Below are 16,382 nucleotides of genomic sequence, written 5' to 3' on the forward strand. Positions count from 1 at the left end.
GATGACCTCTAGTTTCTGCAGCTGAATAATGTTCCACGAATCTTTCCCACCACGATCACTCATGAAACTGAAAAGGCTCTTCACCTTCTTCCCAAACATGACCCATGATTCCTGGGAGTGTCTCTCTGAGAGAAGCATGGGTACCATCCTTTCTCTCCCCGGTCAAGAAAGTGGCTGTCTGCCTAATTCCTAATTATGCCCTTCAAGGTTGCATTAAATCATTGTGCCAGGGCACTGCATTGTGGGTAATCAGCTGCTGTTTTAATATCTTTAGCTGCTCTGCATTTCCACAGGCAGAGCCTGTCTGAAGGGAAAATTGTGCCCCTGTCTGTCAGGATCTCCACTGGAAACCGCAGAACAGAGGATAAGTCTGGCATGGCAGGTGGATCGTGTTTCTCCCCACAGAATAAACCCTGCTGAGGGCATGGGCTGGAACTTTCACTTCTCACCCTTAGACATAGCTCAGAGCCCACGGTCATCCCAGCTGGAAGATATCCGGCGGGAATCTGTTCTATGAATTCCCTGTGTCCCTTCACTTCTTTTTAAAAAATAGCTTTATTGAGACGTAATTCCCATGCATACCCATGGAAATCTACCCATGGAAAGTGTTTTTGGTATCTTCACAGAGTTATGCAACCATTACCACAGTCAATTTTAGAACATTTTCATCACCTATTTCATCACCTATCAATAACACCTATTGTTATTGATAACAATAACTATCATCCGCCCAGGCCCCCCAACCCCTGTCAACCACTAATCTACTTTCTGTCTCTATAGATGTCCCTATTCTGGACATTTCATATAAATGGAATCATATAACACATGGCTTTTGTGTCGGGCTTCCGTTACTTAGCAGGTTTTCAAAGCTCGTCCCTGTTGTAGCGTGCGTCAGTACTTCATTCCTTTTTATGGCTGAATGATGCTCTCGTGACACTTACTTCCTGTGGCCCATCAGTCACCCCACCCTGGGCGCTTCATCTTCTAGTCCACATAGAACCCCATGCGGTCCGTCCCTGACCTTCACTTGATAGTCCCGGAAGCTGAGACTCAGGGTAAGTGCCTAACTCAAGGTCTTGTGTTTGCAGTGAGGGAGAGGGTCTAATCCTGGTCTCCCCACACAGGGCTCTCTCAACCACACCTCATGGCATCTTTCCAAATCTCCTGTAATTTTCCTAGAGTCCAGAGCAGATTAGAGTGAATTAGGGGAGAGGGCCTCTGAATCTGATAAGGCCCACGATGGGCTGAATAACGGCCCCCAAAGATATCCAGGTCCCAATCCCTGGAACCTGTGAATGTGACCTTATTTGGAGAAAGGGTCATTGCAGATGGGATTAAGGATCTTGAGGTGGGAGATTATGGTGGATTATCTGAATGGGCCCTAAATGCAGTCATATGTATCCGTATAAGAGGAAGGCAGAGGGAGAGCTGCCACTTTTGACACTTTGACACAGAAGGCCACGTGAAGACAGAGCAGAGAGAGATGTGAAGACACTGGCCTTGAAGACTGAGTGATGCGTCCACAAACCAAGGGTGGCCAGCAGCCCCCAGGGGCTGGAAGAGGCAGGGAACGGCTTCTGTCCTAGAGCAGAGCCCTGCTGACAGCTTGATTTCAGACTAGTTTTGCTGATTTTGGATTTCTGGCCTCCAGAACCAGGAGAGAATCAATTTCTGTTGTTTGAAGCCCCCTATGTGGCATTTGTTAGGGTAGCCCCAGGTCACTAGCACAGGGCCTCATACCTGATTCCCAGGGCTCTTTGTGCCTGAGACAGTTTTCTGCACGATCCTAGCCCGAGCATGGTGGTGCGGCCGGCTGTGCGTGTTCTGTATACGCTGAAAGTTGGGAACAGCATCTAATGCTTCTCACGTAAGCACTTCACATAAATGAGCCCAATCCCCACAACAGCCCTGTGAGATAAGCTCCTGTTGTTATTCCCATTTTACAGATGAGAAAATAAGGCTCAGAGTGGCAGGCTCACCAGTGAGGGGCAGAGCCAGGCAGCCCTGTTGCCCAGTGGGTTTCCACTGCTCTGTGCAGCCTCTTTAAGCTACATGGTTTAGAGAAGCAGATAAGAGGCCAGGCTTGGAGGGCATTTATTCATTGCTTTAACAAATATGTATCAAGATCCCACTGGGTCCTGGAGAATCAGCTGTTAACAAAACTCGTGCCCTCCCTGCTGGGCACACATGTCCTAGTGAGACAACCACGAAAAGTATAATGTGTTTGGTGGTGATAAGAGCCCTGGAGGAACACTGGACGGGGCCAGGACTCTTCCTGGGGTGCATGGGTGTGCATGTGTGTGCATATGTGCAAGCATGCCATTTTACACAGGGGATCGGGGAAGGGGGCTGAGCAGGTGGGAGTCTAGTGGAGCCCTGCAGGGACCAAGTGTGCTGGAGGAGCCCATGGCTGGCTCGGCAGAAGCAGGTGGAGTAGGACCAGAGGAGACTGGAGCAGGCGGAGTGGGCTGGCTGGGCAGAGCCGTGCCGGCCGCGGTGCAGAGGCCCTGGGCAACACTGGGCTGAGAGAACACGTCAGTTGTCCCATCGATGTCCGATGACTCTTGGTCATCTTGTGGCAGGGGAGACCCCCTCCCCCTGCCATAGGATGCCCCATTTCAAGGACCTCCATGGTACCATTAGCATACATAGTCTCTCCTTCCTCTGGAAACTTATTCTTGGAATTTTCATTCTTTTCCTTGGTTCTAGGGGGCTCCTGGTTCTGGAATTTAAAATAATACCGATCCACATTTCCTTCTCTGAAGCCCTTAGAACTCCCTCAGAACAAGGCAGGTTTTGGAATTCAGGCTTGTTCGGATTTTAGAAAAGATAACGGGATACATGGACTTTATATTGTGAGAGAGGCTTCTCGGGCCTGGGGTGGCACTGCCTCATCGGAGGTCACTGAGAGGACGTGACCGCCGGGTGACCCCGAGCTGGCCCCGGGCCACACGAGGCTCCTCGCCCGCCCCCCGCCCTCTCCCTCAGAACTTCCGCTCTGCCCACGGCGACCACAGCCCATCGCCGGTGCCGCTTGCAAGGGCACAGCCGTAAGAGAGTTGCCAAGACCGCCCGGGCGGCCACGTGCCCGGCCCGCGAAGACCTCAATGTAAACGTTCCGGATTTGGCGGCGGCCCCTGGTCGCCCGCGACCAGCCTCGCGTGGCCACTCCCCCTGACGGCCCCGCCCCCCCAGCCCCTTGGCTGCCTCACCTTCCGCCTCGGTCCCCTTGCCTCCGCGCAGGGGCTTCAGGCTTCACCCCGCAGCTCTGAAGAGTGAGAAGCTACGCGGCTCCCGTCACCGCGGTAAGTAATGGCCGCAGGTCACTTCTGGTCAGATTTTGGCGCCAAAATTAGAAAAGAAAACGTTAGGTTTTCGGAGCTTTCTGGATTTTGGAATTTGAGGTAAGGGGTTTGGACACGTGGGCCCAGCTCACGTGGACAGAACTTTCTATGTACCGGTCAGTCACTGTGCCTATTCTGCGCCTCTTCCTCGGGTCCTGTCAGTCACTTCCGGAGGCGTCCAGGGAGCTGCCTGGGGTCGGGGGCCGCAGGGTCGCGGGCCGCGGGGTCGCAGGGCCGCCTGGCTGGGGGGCTGCCCCGCGGGCATCAGGCCCTCGTCCCCTTTGTTCTGGTCGAGGTCGGGGCTCAGGCTGCTGCCCAGGGCCGGGCCGGCACGGAGGCTGAGGCCGAGGCCGCAGAGCCTCCAGGGAAGCCAAGCGCCCAGACCCAGCTGCGGCCCCGAGCATCACTGTGGTAGAGCTCTTGTTTCACGATTCCCTCCGGATTCTGAAGTTCTCTCTTTTTTAAATCGTCCGTGGAGTTAGGTCTTAGTCCTCGGAGTGGAGGCCTGCTTTGTGCGGACAGCCAAGAGGCATTTGAATAACGTGGCTTTAGGGACAGGGGAGGGAGGGACACCCGCGTCCCTGTGGTGGCTTTACATCGGCTCTGAAGGCCACCTCCAAAAGTGGGGTCCCCAGGTGTTTTAAATAGGTAGCATTAAACAAACAAAAGAGAGCCCTCTCCAAGGTGACAGAAACGCTCCGAAGGGCAATATTCATTCTAGTACGTGTGAAAGTCCAGTTATTTTCATTTGAAAAATGGGTCGTCATCGTCAGAGTTCACATAACAGGATGGACTCCCTCACGCCGAGGGCCTTGTGCCCAGGGCTGGATGGCCATGGCCACGTTTATTTGAACTCCAACCTGAGCTATAGACTTTTGGGGCTAGATCTATAGAGTTAATTTTTGAAAAAGGATCAGGCATGGTACTGGGCCTTTTAGATGTCGCATAGCCAATGTATGTAACTCTGTGACACCTAAAGTATCTCTGGAGCTAATTTTCCCAGTGTCTTCGTTTTCTCTCCCCCTCACCTGCCCCCCATGCCAGATCACTTGTTCTAGAAGACTCTTCCCACTGTGCATAAAATCTTTGGAGGGTGGTCTTGAGGGGTTCAGGTGCTCTGGCTACATAAAGGAGAATAGGTCCTTGAGAGTCAGAGACCTGGGTTCGAGTCCTGGCTGTGCTGGTTGTTACCCACGTGCCTTGGGGTAAGCACAGCCCCTCTGGGGCTCAGTTTACAAGTCTGTACAGTAGGTGCTTTGGGCTAGGAAACTAAAAGATCTTTGCACGGTGCACAATTCCACAATTCCATCTTTCTTTTTTGCCCTTGCTTATCTTGGCAAAACCGTTAGTCTGCTCTGGATTACCTACTTTGTGAAGCTGAAAAAAGAAAAAGAGCAGTATTTATTTCAATATCATACTGCTCAGATGTTTTACTCATTTATACAAGCCACGAGACTTGTATGAATTGGTGAGACTTCCCTGTACAGGTACTCCAATACTTATTCTCAAGAAACTAAATGAACCTTTTAAAAAAAATCAAGGTGTATAACAAGACAGTAGTTTTAAAAGTCAAATAGTGCTCCAAGATTATAACAAACACCCTCTCAGCCTCTTTCTCCCTCCTTATCTCTGCATACTCTTAGCTGTCTTTTCTGGAATTTACTTCTTGTTTAGGTGGTTGTAACAAATTATCATAGACTGGGTGGCTTAAACAACAAACATTTATTTCTCACAGTTTTGGAGGCAGAAGTCCAAGATCAAGGTGCTAGCAGGAGAGTAAAGAGAGAGCAAGCTCTCTTGTTTCTTCTTATGAGGGCACTAATCCCCTTCATGAGGGCTCCACCTTTGTGACCTAAGTACCTCCCAAAGGCCCCATCCCCTAATAAAATTACATTGGGAGATAGGATTTCCACAGATGAATTTGGGGGGGCACAAACATTCAGTCCATAATAACTCTCTATTTCTAAACATTACCTATACATTGAAATTTCTTTACTCATCAATTTTAGACTTTGTCATTGAGCTTTCTTTTATGGTAGATTAGGTTTTTAGCTTACTTACACTCCTTCTTCCCTCTTCTCTGTCCTCCCCAAATAACTTCTTATATTTTGGTTAAATCTACGTACAGGTTTTCTTCATCATGACTATAATAACTACAACATTTTTTTTTTGTACAGCTTTTTGTTTATCCTGAAGTTAATAATTTCTTATGCTTTCACAGGCCCTCCAGCGTGCCTTCCCGTGCAAGCGCCCATGAGGTCAGTCCTGTCAGATAGTTGATCAGCCCTCTGAAGTTGCCCTGGAGCCTTCTGACACCTGCTCCAGCCTACATGGGCTGCTCCAGGCTGCTGCATGGCTCTTGTCCAGGACTTCCCTTTGCTCACTCCTGTCATGGAGCCCACGCTTCTTAGATCTTACAGCTTCATCCTTCTGTTTCCTACCTAGTCTTAGTGGAGCTCATTCTCTTATAACATCTTAGATACCGTATTCTGTTCTCATGTTCAGTTTGAATGTAGACTCCTTGTTTTGAAATTATTTTTACCTAGAATTTTGAAGGCATTTTCCCACCAAATTCTGGTTTCCATGCTGTTGTTGAGAAGTCTGATGCCATTCAAATATTTGATCCTATTTTATGACCTGATTTTCTTCTCTCTGGAAACTTTTATCCTGGTGTTCTAAAATGTCATAAAGATGTGCCTTTGTTCTTTTATTGTTTGGATACTTTGTATGCTGTTCAATCTGAAGGCTCATGTCTTTCAGTTCTGGGAAGATTTCTGGTATTATTTCTTTGATAATTTTATTCTCTTGATTTTCTCAGTGCTTTCTTTCTGAAACTCTTATTTGTCAGATGTTGGACCTCCTGGCTTCATCATGTAACTCTTCAATTAGAAAAAAAGATCTCCTATTGTACATTTCTTTGACTTTCTGTTCTGCTGTCTGGAAACTTTGACTTAATTTTCCAAGGCTCCTATTGACCTAAATTTATATTATTATATTTTTTTTCCAGGCATTCTTGTTCTCTAATTGCTTCTTCTTTTTTTATGGATGGCAATAGCTTGTCTCATCTTTGTGAAGATATTAATGATACATTCTTTGAAGTTTTCTTCTCTTTGTGAAGTATATACCTGTACTAGTTATCTAGTGCTGTGTAACAAATTACCCCAAACACAGTGGCTTAAAACAACAAATATTTCTCATCTCACAGTTTTGTAGGCCAGGCGTCTGGTAGGACCTAGCTGGGTGGTTCTGGCTCAGAGTCTCTCATGAGTTTGCAGCCAATGTGTCACCCAGAACTGGAGTCATTTAAGGCTTCGTGGAGATGAAGGATCTGCTTTTAAGCTCAGTCACTTGGTTGATGGCCAGAGCCCTCAATTCCTTACCACACAGGCCTCTCCATATGGCTGCTGGACATAGCAGTTGGCTTCCTCCAAAGTGAGTGATCTGAGATGGAGAGAGAGAACCAAGATGGAAGTTTCAGTGCTTTTTATAACCTAATCTCAGAAGTAACCATCATCTCTTCTGTCGTGATACATTGTGAGAGGGTAGACACAAGGACGTGAGTACCAGGAGGCTGCCGTCTTGGAGGAGGCTGACCCACGACAGCACTTATTCTGAATTTCCCCATATTTCTTGCTTTGGTTTCTGTTGTCCATGCTGGAGGCTTTTCTTGAATATCTGGTGATCTCTCTTTCTGTCCCCTCATATTTTCAGCCCACAAGCTGATTGGAGGCTGTGTGTATGTGCCTATGTGGGGAGCTTGTAGACTGTCTCTATTTGATTCCTCCAGAAGCCAATCCTGTTATGAAAATCTGAGGGCAAGCAGTTTATTTGGGAGGTGAAGGAAACCCCAGTATGGGAGTGGGGTTTTGGAACATGGAAAGGAAGGTGGCCAAGAAAGGGTATGATATTAAGTCAGGCACTGCAGTGCATGTTTGGAACTCGATCCTGCGGAGAACTCTGAGAAGTGGTGCAAAACACATACCTCAGAGTGATTCCACCTGGATGATGTTGATGGCTCTAGGGTACTTGTGCCCTGACTTGGTTGAGTCATTGGTTGAGGGCTATGGGGGAGGGGGAGGGTAAATGTCAGGACCTGTCCACCTGCTGCAAGAAGGCAGAGCAGTCTTCTGAGGTTTTAGGGAAACCTTCAGGCACAAGATGCAGATACCACTGTTGGAGTCTAGAGCACTTGGACATGGCTAAGGTCTGAGGGCCTGGCAGGCACGGACATTGACCATGCATGGGCTTCGCTATAGAGTGATGGGAGGACAGCCTGCTTTCCAATATGACTCAGTATATTTGTAGGTCTTTTCCCTGGGACAGCTTTTAGTCTCTCCAGAGAATGTTCCTCTGATCTCCTGCCTCGGGTGGGGTTGAGGTGAGGGGATAGGTCTGGCTTCTGGTGCTCTGGGGCTGGTAGGGGAGGCTGGCTGGGTGGGGCTGTCACCCTCAGAGTGGAGACTTCTATTCAATCCTCTTCTCTTCAGCGCTGTGCTTGACCTCACCCTCTCTGAGCTGGCATCCCCAAGCCTGGGGGTTCTCTGATTCACTCCCCACAAGAATGAGTATCAGGTCTCTGTGGGGCTTGAAGAGGGTACCTTGTTGTATGGAGGTGGGCAGGGCCCACATTTCTCATTTAGATCTTGCTGCATCTGTGCCTCACCCTGGCCTTCATAGTAGCCAACTTCCATAATTTTGGGGGAGGAGTCTATGGAGCACATCAGCTAGGCCCCATTCCCTGGCCCCATCCTGGAGGTCGCTAGCTTTGCCTCCTCTGTCCCTGGGTCACCCAGCCTTCCTCTCTCAGCTTCCTGGCTTCATCATGACTGGGGATTCCACATTGCTTGTTCATTGTGTTTCTGTTTCTCTATCTACTTGTTTTGGGGGATTGTTGAGAAGAAAAGGGATCAGAAAAGTCTCATTCCCCATTTCAAATTGGAATCACTCACAAGAGTTCTTTAAATCAGTCTTCGGGAACTTGCAGCAAAGGTGTTTTTATAAAATATAAAAGAGTTGTTGGATTAATCAACACAGAATTAGACCAGACTCTTCTGTGCTAACAAATAAACTCAGACATCTCGACGGCTCATGCCAGGAAAGATTTATTTCTCACTCACACCAAGGCTGAGGTGGGCTGAGCTGCCTTACTCCATTGTGGCTGTGCATCTGGAATGTAACTCCATGGCCGTGCTGGGGCATACGGACGGGTTGGGGAAGTTGAGAAGGACAGTTTAAGAGCCAGAGCTGCAAATGGCTTGTATCACTTCTCTCCACCGGCCACATGACTCCAACCTACTGCAAGGGGGTCTGGGAAACCTTGATGGCCCACACAGGCCTGGAGAGCTTGCACAGACCCTGTCGGTTATGTCCCCGCCTCTGGGAGCCCTCGAGCCCTAGAATCAGGAAGTGGGGTGGGACATCTGGCTGGCTCTGGGAAGTCTGTGAAAATGGAAACTCAAGGGTGGAGGTGCCCTGTCCCTACTGCAGACCCAGGCAGCTGTGCCCTGCCCTAGCCCCCAGCCCCTGGCAGGGCAGAGGCTCCTGTGAGGGTGAGTTGTTTGGGGGGCATCATGGGATGTATACCCTTCAGCTGTGGGGAGCCCAGGTGTGGCCCTAGAGGGCTTGGTGGGGAGACCCCTGGGAGAGCTCTGTCTTTTGGGCTAGAGGGAAGTAATGGAAGAGATTGTGGAATATAATAATATTGCATTAATAATGTGCATTCTGATTGTGGCTCGTGGAGCGTCTGTTTATACTGAACACCATTTGGGGGCAGGGTCGGTTCTGAGTTAATGATGATGTGAGCCATGTGCACTCCTCCTTCCTTCCCTGGCCTCCGGCTTGGGGGGCTTCCCATTGCCCTCCCCCACCCTCTCCTTTTAGGTCAGCCTCAGGCTCCTCCCTTCGTGAGTCCACCAGAAAGGCATGGGCCCCACAGCTGGGCATGGGCTCCCTGGCTCTTCTGTGGGTTTCGGGAGGGGTCCTTACTGCTCCAGCAGTCTTTTTTTTCAACAACTTCATTGAGATAGAATCCACATAGCACACAATTCACCTGTCTGAAGTGTACGATTCAGTGGTTTTCAGTATATTCACAGAGCTGTGCAACCACCACCCCAGCAGAATTTAGAACGTTTTCACCACCAACCAAGAGAAACCCCATACCCACTAGCCATCGATCCCATAGACCACCCCCTCCCCTGCCACTGCCCCAGCCCCTAGCAGCTACTCATTCACTCTCTGTCTCTGGATTTGCCTAATCTGGAAGTTTCACATAAATGGAATTGGCCCCTCTCTCACCTCAATTTCCCAAAAGAGGATTGGGGGTTGTCTTCCCTCCTCCCTTGGCCCTGCAATCCTGCCCTGGGAGGCCCCCACCTGGGAAGACTCTGGTCCAGGGGAGCCGGGCAGGAGTTGGGGACCAGGCAGGGTGGCCCAGGTGATTGGTGAGCAAGGTGGAGGGTTGAGGAGGAGACTGAGGTCAGGGTGAATGAACCCTGAGGTCACTAGACCCTGGTCTGTGCCAGTGTCTGGAGGCCCAGTTCGGTTGGGGGAGGCAGGGCTGGTGGGCTGAGGTGCTCTGGTGGTCCGTGCCTGTTTGGTGCTCCCATGATCCCGGGCTCCTGAGATTGGGGAGGTAGCTGGGGGCTGACTCTGGATCAGACCTGCTAGCATCTGATAGTGACAGCTGGGGAGGTGGTTATGTTTAGAAGTAATTACTCTGTTTGTGCAGAGGTATTTGGGCGTCCTCCTTGGCAGTGGCAGGAATTAGCTCAAGGCATCACTGCTGGAGCAGCAGCAACTTCATTGCTGGACTTGTGCTGCCTTCCTTACTGGGAGACATGAGGCTGCATTGAGGCAGGGAGAGGGACGGGGTGCTGGAAGTGGTGGGAGGGAGAAACCTGCCCACATTCAGAGAACTGGGTTATTCCTGCGAGCCACTGTTACGCATATGATAGACGATACCCACCAGACACCCTGGAAGGGATGCTGACCGTGGCCGTTTACTTAACAATTATTTATTAAAGGCGTCTGATTGGTGGACATGGTTCTAGGCGCCTGGGATGCGGCTTAGCTGTTAACTGAGTCCCTGTTGTCATTCTAGTGGATGGGGCAAAGCAACACACACAGAAACACACACACAGACACACACACAAAGCAGGTGGAAGTAAGCTGAGAGGTGCTGCTTCTCTCCTAAGGCAATGCTGTGCAAAGACCTGACTGAGGCCAGTGAGTGACCTGTGCTCTTCTGGGGCAGAGTGTCCCAGGCAGGTGGATCAGCAAGTGCAAGGGCCCTGTGGCAGGAGGGTGCTTGGCAGGATGGAGGGACAGCGACGGGGCACGTGCTCCTTGTTAACCCCTGCAAGGTGAATGTCCATCTGCTGTGAACGTTGGTGTGCCTGCCCCAAATTCCTATGGGGTTAAGTTGATCCTTAACCCCAATGTGATAGCATTTGGAGGTGGGGCCTATGGGAGTGATTAAGTCGTAAGTGTGGAAACTGGGACCCTAGAGAGCTCCCTCATCCTTTCTGCCATCAGTGGACACAGTGAGAAGACAGTTGTCTGTGAACCAGGAAGCAGAACTTCACTGAATCTGCCAGCACCTGCTCTTGGATTTCCAGGCTCCATAAATGTGAGAAATAGATTTCTGTTGTTTATAAGGCCCCCAGGCTATGGCATTCCGCTAGAGCAGCCCCAACAGACTGACACACTACTGTTACCAAATAATTGCAGCCTTCACTTCACAGAAGAAGTGAGAAGGGGTCCGCACTGCTGTTTGGACCCCTGTCTCTGGAGACAGGAGCAGGGACCCCTGTGCTTGGATGATAAAGGACACTCTGGGCTGGCCGGGGTTCCCTGGTGGGCCTGGAGGGCAAGCTGTGGGCTCTCTTCCTGGAGGTAGTTGCGTTTCAGGATGAGGCAGCCAGTCTTTTGCTGGAGAAGAAGGTGGGGATGATGAGCACATGCAGCATCGTCATGTGAGGGACCTGCGTTCTCTGCAGCATCCAGAGCAGATGAGGGGGACCATGATGGGAGGCAGGTCCTGGTCCCGAAGCCACCCTGCTCCTGAGGGTCCTTCATTACTGAGGGTGTCTGTGTAGGAGGGCCTGGAGGAGCAGCTGAGATGCTGAGCTCTGTGCTTTATAGGGGAACTGGAGCCAGGGTTGGGGGAGTCCCTGGGGCTCCTGGTATGAAAAGAGCTTCCTGTGACATGCTGCCACTCTTTCTTCATCTGCAGCCTGCTTTGTCTCCCTCCACTGATTCTCTGCTCTGACTCAGTTTCCAGGCTTTTCTTTTTATTTTTTATTGAAGTAGAGTTGATTGACAATGTTGTGTTAGTTCCTGTTGTACAGCAAAGTGATTCAGTTATACATATATATGCATATTCTTTTCCATTATGGTTTATTACAGGTTATTGAATATAATTCCCTGTGCTATGCAGTAGGACCTTGTTATTTATCTATTTTATATATAGTAGTTTGTATCTGCTAATCCCAAACTCCTAATTTATCCCTCCCCGTCGTTCCCTCTTTGGTAACCATAAGTTTGTTTTCTATGTCTGTGAGTCTGTTTCTGTTTTGTAAATAAGTTCATTTGTGTCATATTTTAGAGTCCACATATAATTGATATCATATGGTATTTGTCTTTCTGACTTACTTCACTTGGTATGATAATCTCTACATCCATCCATGTTGCTGCAGATGGCATTATTTCATTCTTTTTTATGGCTGAGTAGTAATCCATTGTGTATATAAACCATATCTTCTTTTTTTTTTTTTCTTCATATCTTCTTTATCCATTCATCCGTCCATGGACGGTTTGCTTCCATGTCTTGGCTATTGTAAATAGTGCTGCTATGAACATGGGGTGCATGTATCTTTTCCAATTGGAGTTTTCTCCGGATATACGCCCAGGAGTGGGATTGCTGGATCATATGGCAACTCTGTTTTTAGTTTTTAAAGGAACCTCCATACTGTTTTCCATAGTGGCTGCACCAATTTACGTTCCCACCAACAGTGTAGGAGGGTTCCCTTTTCTCCACACCCTCTCCAACATTTGTTATTTGTAGACTTTTTAATGAAGACCATTCTGATTGGTGCGAGGTGGTACCTCATTGTAGTTTTGATTTACATTTCTCTAATAATTAGCAATGTTGAGCATCTTTTCATGTGCCTGTTGGCCATCTGTATGTCTTCTTTGGAGAACTGTCCATTTAGATCTTCTGCCCATTTTTTGATTGGGTTGTTTGTGTTTTTTTTGTTATTGAGTTGTATGAGCTGTTTGTATATTTTGGAAATTAAGCCCTTCTTGGTCACATCATTTGCAAACATTTTCTCCCAGTTTGTAGGTTGTCTTTTCACTTTGTTTATGGTTTCCTTTGCTGTGCAAATGCTTATAAGTTTGATTAGTCCCATTTTTTTTTTTTTTTGCTTTTATTTCTATTGCCTTGGGAGACTGACCTAAGAAAACATTGATACGATTTATGTCAGAGAATGTTTTGCCTGTGTTCTCTTCTAGGAGTTTTTTGGTGTCATGTCTTATGCTTGTCTTTAAGCCATTTTGAGTTTATGTTTGTGTATGGTGTGAGGGTGTGTTCTAACTTCATTGATTAACATGCAGCTGTCCAGGCTTTTCTTAAATCAGCCCCAGCAGGTAAGATGGCTTTTATGCTCCCCAAGGTGATAATGGGTACTCTTCCTCATTGAGTTTCCTGACAACACCCTCCAGTGAGCCATCAGTTTCTGCACGACACCTGGGACATGCAAACTCCGTTTTCAAGTACATCCTGGGGCTTGGCATGTGTGACAAAGACAGAGGGTGAGTTTCGTAAGAAAAAAATCAAGTGTGCATTTTGGATACATAAAAGACAGGCTGAGGCTTCTTTTCATGGGAAGGAGGTGGGGGGAGCAGAATGGAAAGATATTGAAACTCACCACCATGAATGAGCAGAGAGGGGAGAGACCAGAGGAGGAGGAACGTGTGAGAGAGTGAGAGGGAGAGCGTGAGGCGCACGTGGATGAGAGAGGAAGATGCAAAGAGATAAAACGCTTTCACAGGAGGTGCAGGAACATCAGTCTAAATCAAGGATGTCAAATGATTGCGGATGCCTTTGAGTCTCTGACACATATGCCTCATGCTGGTTGCACACAAACTCTTCATGTCTGTACGCACTTGACAGTTGATTCTGGGCCCTCAGTGGGGGCATCTCACCACTGCCTCTGCCTCCCCCCATCTGCTGCCAGTGGGACCCCTCCCCCTAGTCCTTAGTGGAGGCTTTGTTGCTGCTGCCCCTCCTCCCTTCTCCCCGGCCCGGGTGGCTCTGTGTCCTTAATAAAGGAGGCCACTGTGGTCCAGGTGGCAAGAGTTTAAGTGAGAGACATGCAAGCTGGATGATGCAGGGGGGATGGGGAAAGCAAAACGCTGCATGCCTGGACCCCAGGAGGTAAAGAAGAGGGGAGGCAGCACTAGGGAGAAGGGTAGGATGAGGGAGCTATGTGCATCCTTCACCTGCCCCCCAGGGTCATCCTCGCTCTCAGAAAGCCCTCATTGACCCCCCAGCTCCCTCGGCTGGGCTGGGCTCTTGGTGGACCCATAGGCAGAAGGAGGTGGTGGCGACCGAGTGATGGGGCAGCCAAAATAGGTGAGGCTCAATCGGGGAGGATCCTCGCAGCTACCAGGAAGGGTCCAGGGTTTGAGGCTGCTCAGTTCTGACCCTCAGCCTTGGGCTGAGAAGGGGAGGGCCTGGCTTTGAGGTCCTGGTGTGATGAGCTGTGTGGGGGGCTTCCCTTGAATCCGGATTTGATACCAGTTACAGAGAATTCCCAGTTCTTTATCCAGAGGCTGTGTGTTGGGCACATGCAGTGTGTGTTCACCAATTTCTGTCCACTGTATTTCTAGTCTCCCCTACACACATTTGTACAAACTGGGGAGCTGGAAGAGGTGGTCTTTTCTCTACTGCACATTCCCTGTGAAATGATGCTTCTCAGGGTAACTTGTCTGTTTGGTCCCCACCTCCCCAACTCCCAGTGCCGTGGTGACATATGAAGCTTCCTTTTTTTTTTTTTTTTTAACTGACCTGAAACTCAGTCCCCCTGGACAGAAAAGTCAGGGGACACAATGTCTCACAGAATCGACCCAGAGCAGCAAGCACTGGGATTTCACTCCTCAGCAGTTTCTTGCCCCAACTAATATGTGCACAATGACTCCATTCAGAAGAAGGATCTGGAACAATTGCTTTGGAGTTTGATTCTTTATCTACTTCCACAAAATGCCAAGCAGAGACTGTCCGGCTTACAAAGCCAGACTCCAGGGATAATGGCCATGTAGCAGAGGATTTAACCTTGTCCCAAAAGAGGTCTGTCCTTTGCCCTTGGACAAAGGGGATCTCTAAGGGGATCTCTAAGCCCTTGGAATGTTCTGGTCTTGGTTTGCCTGGCAGCTGTGGGCCACACCAACAAAGTGATTTAAGATGGGGCTCTGGGCCCCAGCAACATGTGACATGGGTGGGTCACATGGGTGGGATTGGGTCACATGGTATAAGCTTGACTTCTAGAGGGGCTGGGCTGAGGTCAGCCACGTGGGCATCAAAGTGCCTCCATGGTGGACCCCAGCAAAGACTGGATACCAAGGCTTGGGAACTTCCCTGGTTGGCAATGTCACCACACATTGATGCTGGGACAGCAGCACTGTCCTGACTCCAGGGAGAGAGGACAATGGAAGCCCCACATTTCGTATCTTCCTGGACTCCCGGGTTGACTTTAATCTGTATCTTTTCACTCTAATAAATCATAACAGTGAGTGTAACAGCTTTCTTGAGCCCTGAGTCCTTCTAGCAGATTATCAAACCTAAGGGTGGTCTTGAGGACCCCCAACTTGCACTTGGTGTCAGAAGTGAGGGTGGTTTTGTGGCCTACTCCCTGACTTCACACCAGCATTACGAGGGCTCCCTACAGACTCTGCACCTCCTCACTGCTCCTGGACGTTTATAGCTCTCCAACTGATCTCCCCATTTTTCTCACCCTAGGCCATTCTAGTGTTGCAGCCAGCATGGGCTTTTAAAACTGTCAGTCCTCCCACATCTTTCCCTGCTGAAGCCATCCACTGGGCTGCATCTGCATGGACCCTAAAACCTTGGGCATGAGCTAAAACCCTGGCATAGTCTGGCTTTTGCTGACCCGCTCCAACCTCATCCCCTTGCCTGCCACATTCTAGCCCCACCCCCCATCCCGGCCCCCTTTGATGTGTAGAGCATACCTGAGCTCTTATCTGCATTGGAGCTATCTCCCATGCTAATCTCTTTGGCTCTTTCTCCAACTCTGAGTCTCGTCCAGTGTCAACCTTCTTTGGAAGGCTCAGAGGGGCTCAGGGCATCTTCCCGCTCATTTGCCAACTCAGAATCTACTCATAGCCTTCCCAGCACCCCTCTCAGTGTGGAATCATACACTTATATTGTTCCCTTTCCTGTTTATTTCTACTCTTTCCATACTGGACATCCCCCAAAGGCAGAGACTTTGCGTGTTTTATTTGCAGTTGTAGATCTCGTACGTAGATCTTGAGCCTAGCATCCCTACTTGTTGGAGCAATGAGTGACATTCCCCCATAGCTACCACATGGCTAATTTTCCCCAGCACTGGTGGTACCCCAGCCCCCTTGGTCAAACTCCCTCAGTATCTGATCCCAAGCAGCATGCTCCCGTGGGTCCTGGTAGGTCTCCTGGCTCCTGGGGTGGTGGGGCTGGTATTGTCCCTTTCCTTCCACTTTCCCGGCTGGGTTATGCTGTGACTTAACCTAGTTATAGGCCTGGTGGACAGGAAGGTAGGCAGGGGCAGACCCTGAGTTCAGCACATGTTGTCTTATGGGGGAGAGCGCTCCATATTGTCTTCAAGCAGAAGGAAGGGTATGCTTTTCTATGCATCCATCCTTGATTTCTGTGTTCCGCAGGGTTTCTATTGCCTCTTTGTTGTGCTCTGGAGTTCCATCACTGCTATTTTCATTGGAATATAGTTGTTAATTCATTGTTTTTCGGGGGAAGATGAGCCTTGA

At 49.3% G+C, this 16,382-nt stretch overlaps 1 long non-coding RNA gene across 2 annotated transcripts in view; it reads left to right on the forward strand.

Annotated features, from left to right (window-relative positions):
* Positions 1 to 3,062: 3,062 nt before the first annotated feature.
* The window catches only part of LOC307177639, a 277,789-nt gene continuing 264,469 nt past the window's right edge, over positions 3,063 to 16,382 (forward strand). For both annotated transcript variants that reach the window (XR_013825078.1, XR_013825079.1), the window contains exon 1: positions 3,063 to 3,305. This is a non-coding gene — a long non-coding RNA (uncharacterized lncRNA). The remainder of the gene's footprint in view (positions 3,306 to 16,382) is intronic.

Source organism: Stenella coeruleoalba (genome assembly GCF_951394435.1).
Source record: "Stenella coeruleoalba genome assembly, chromosome: 19".
NCBI classification, from domain to species: Eukaryota; Metazoa; Chordata; class Mammalia; order Artiodactyla; family Delphinidae; genus Stenella; species Stenella coeruleoalba.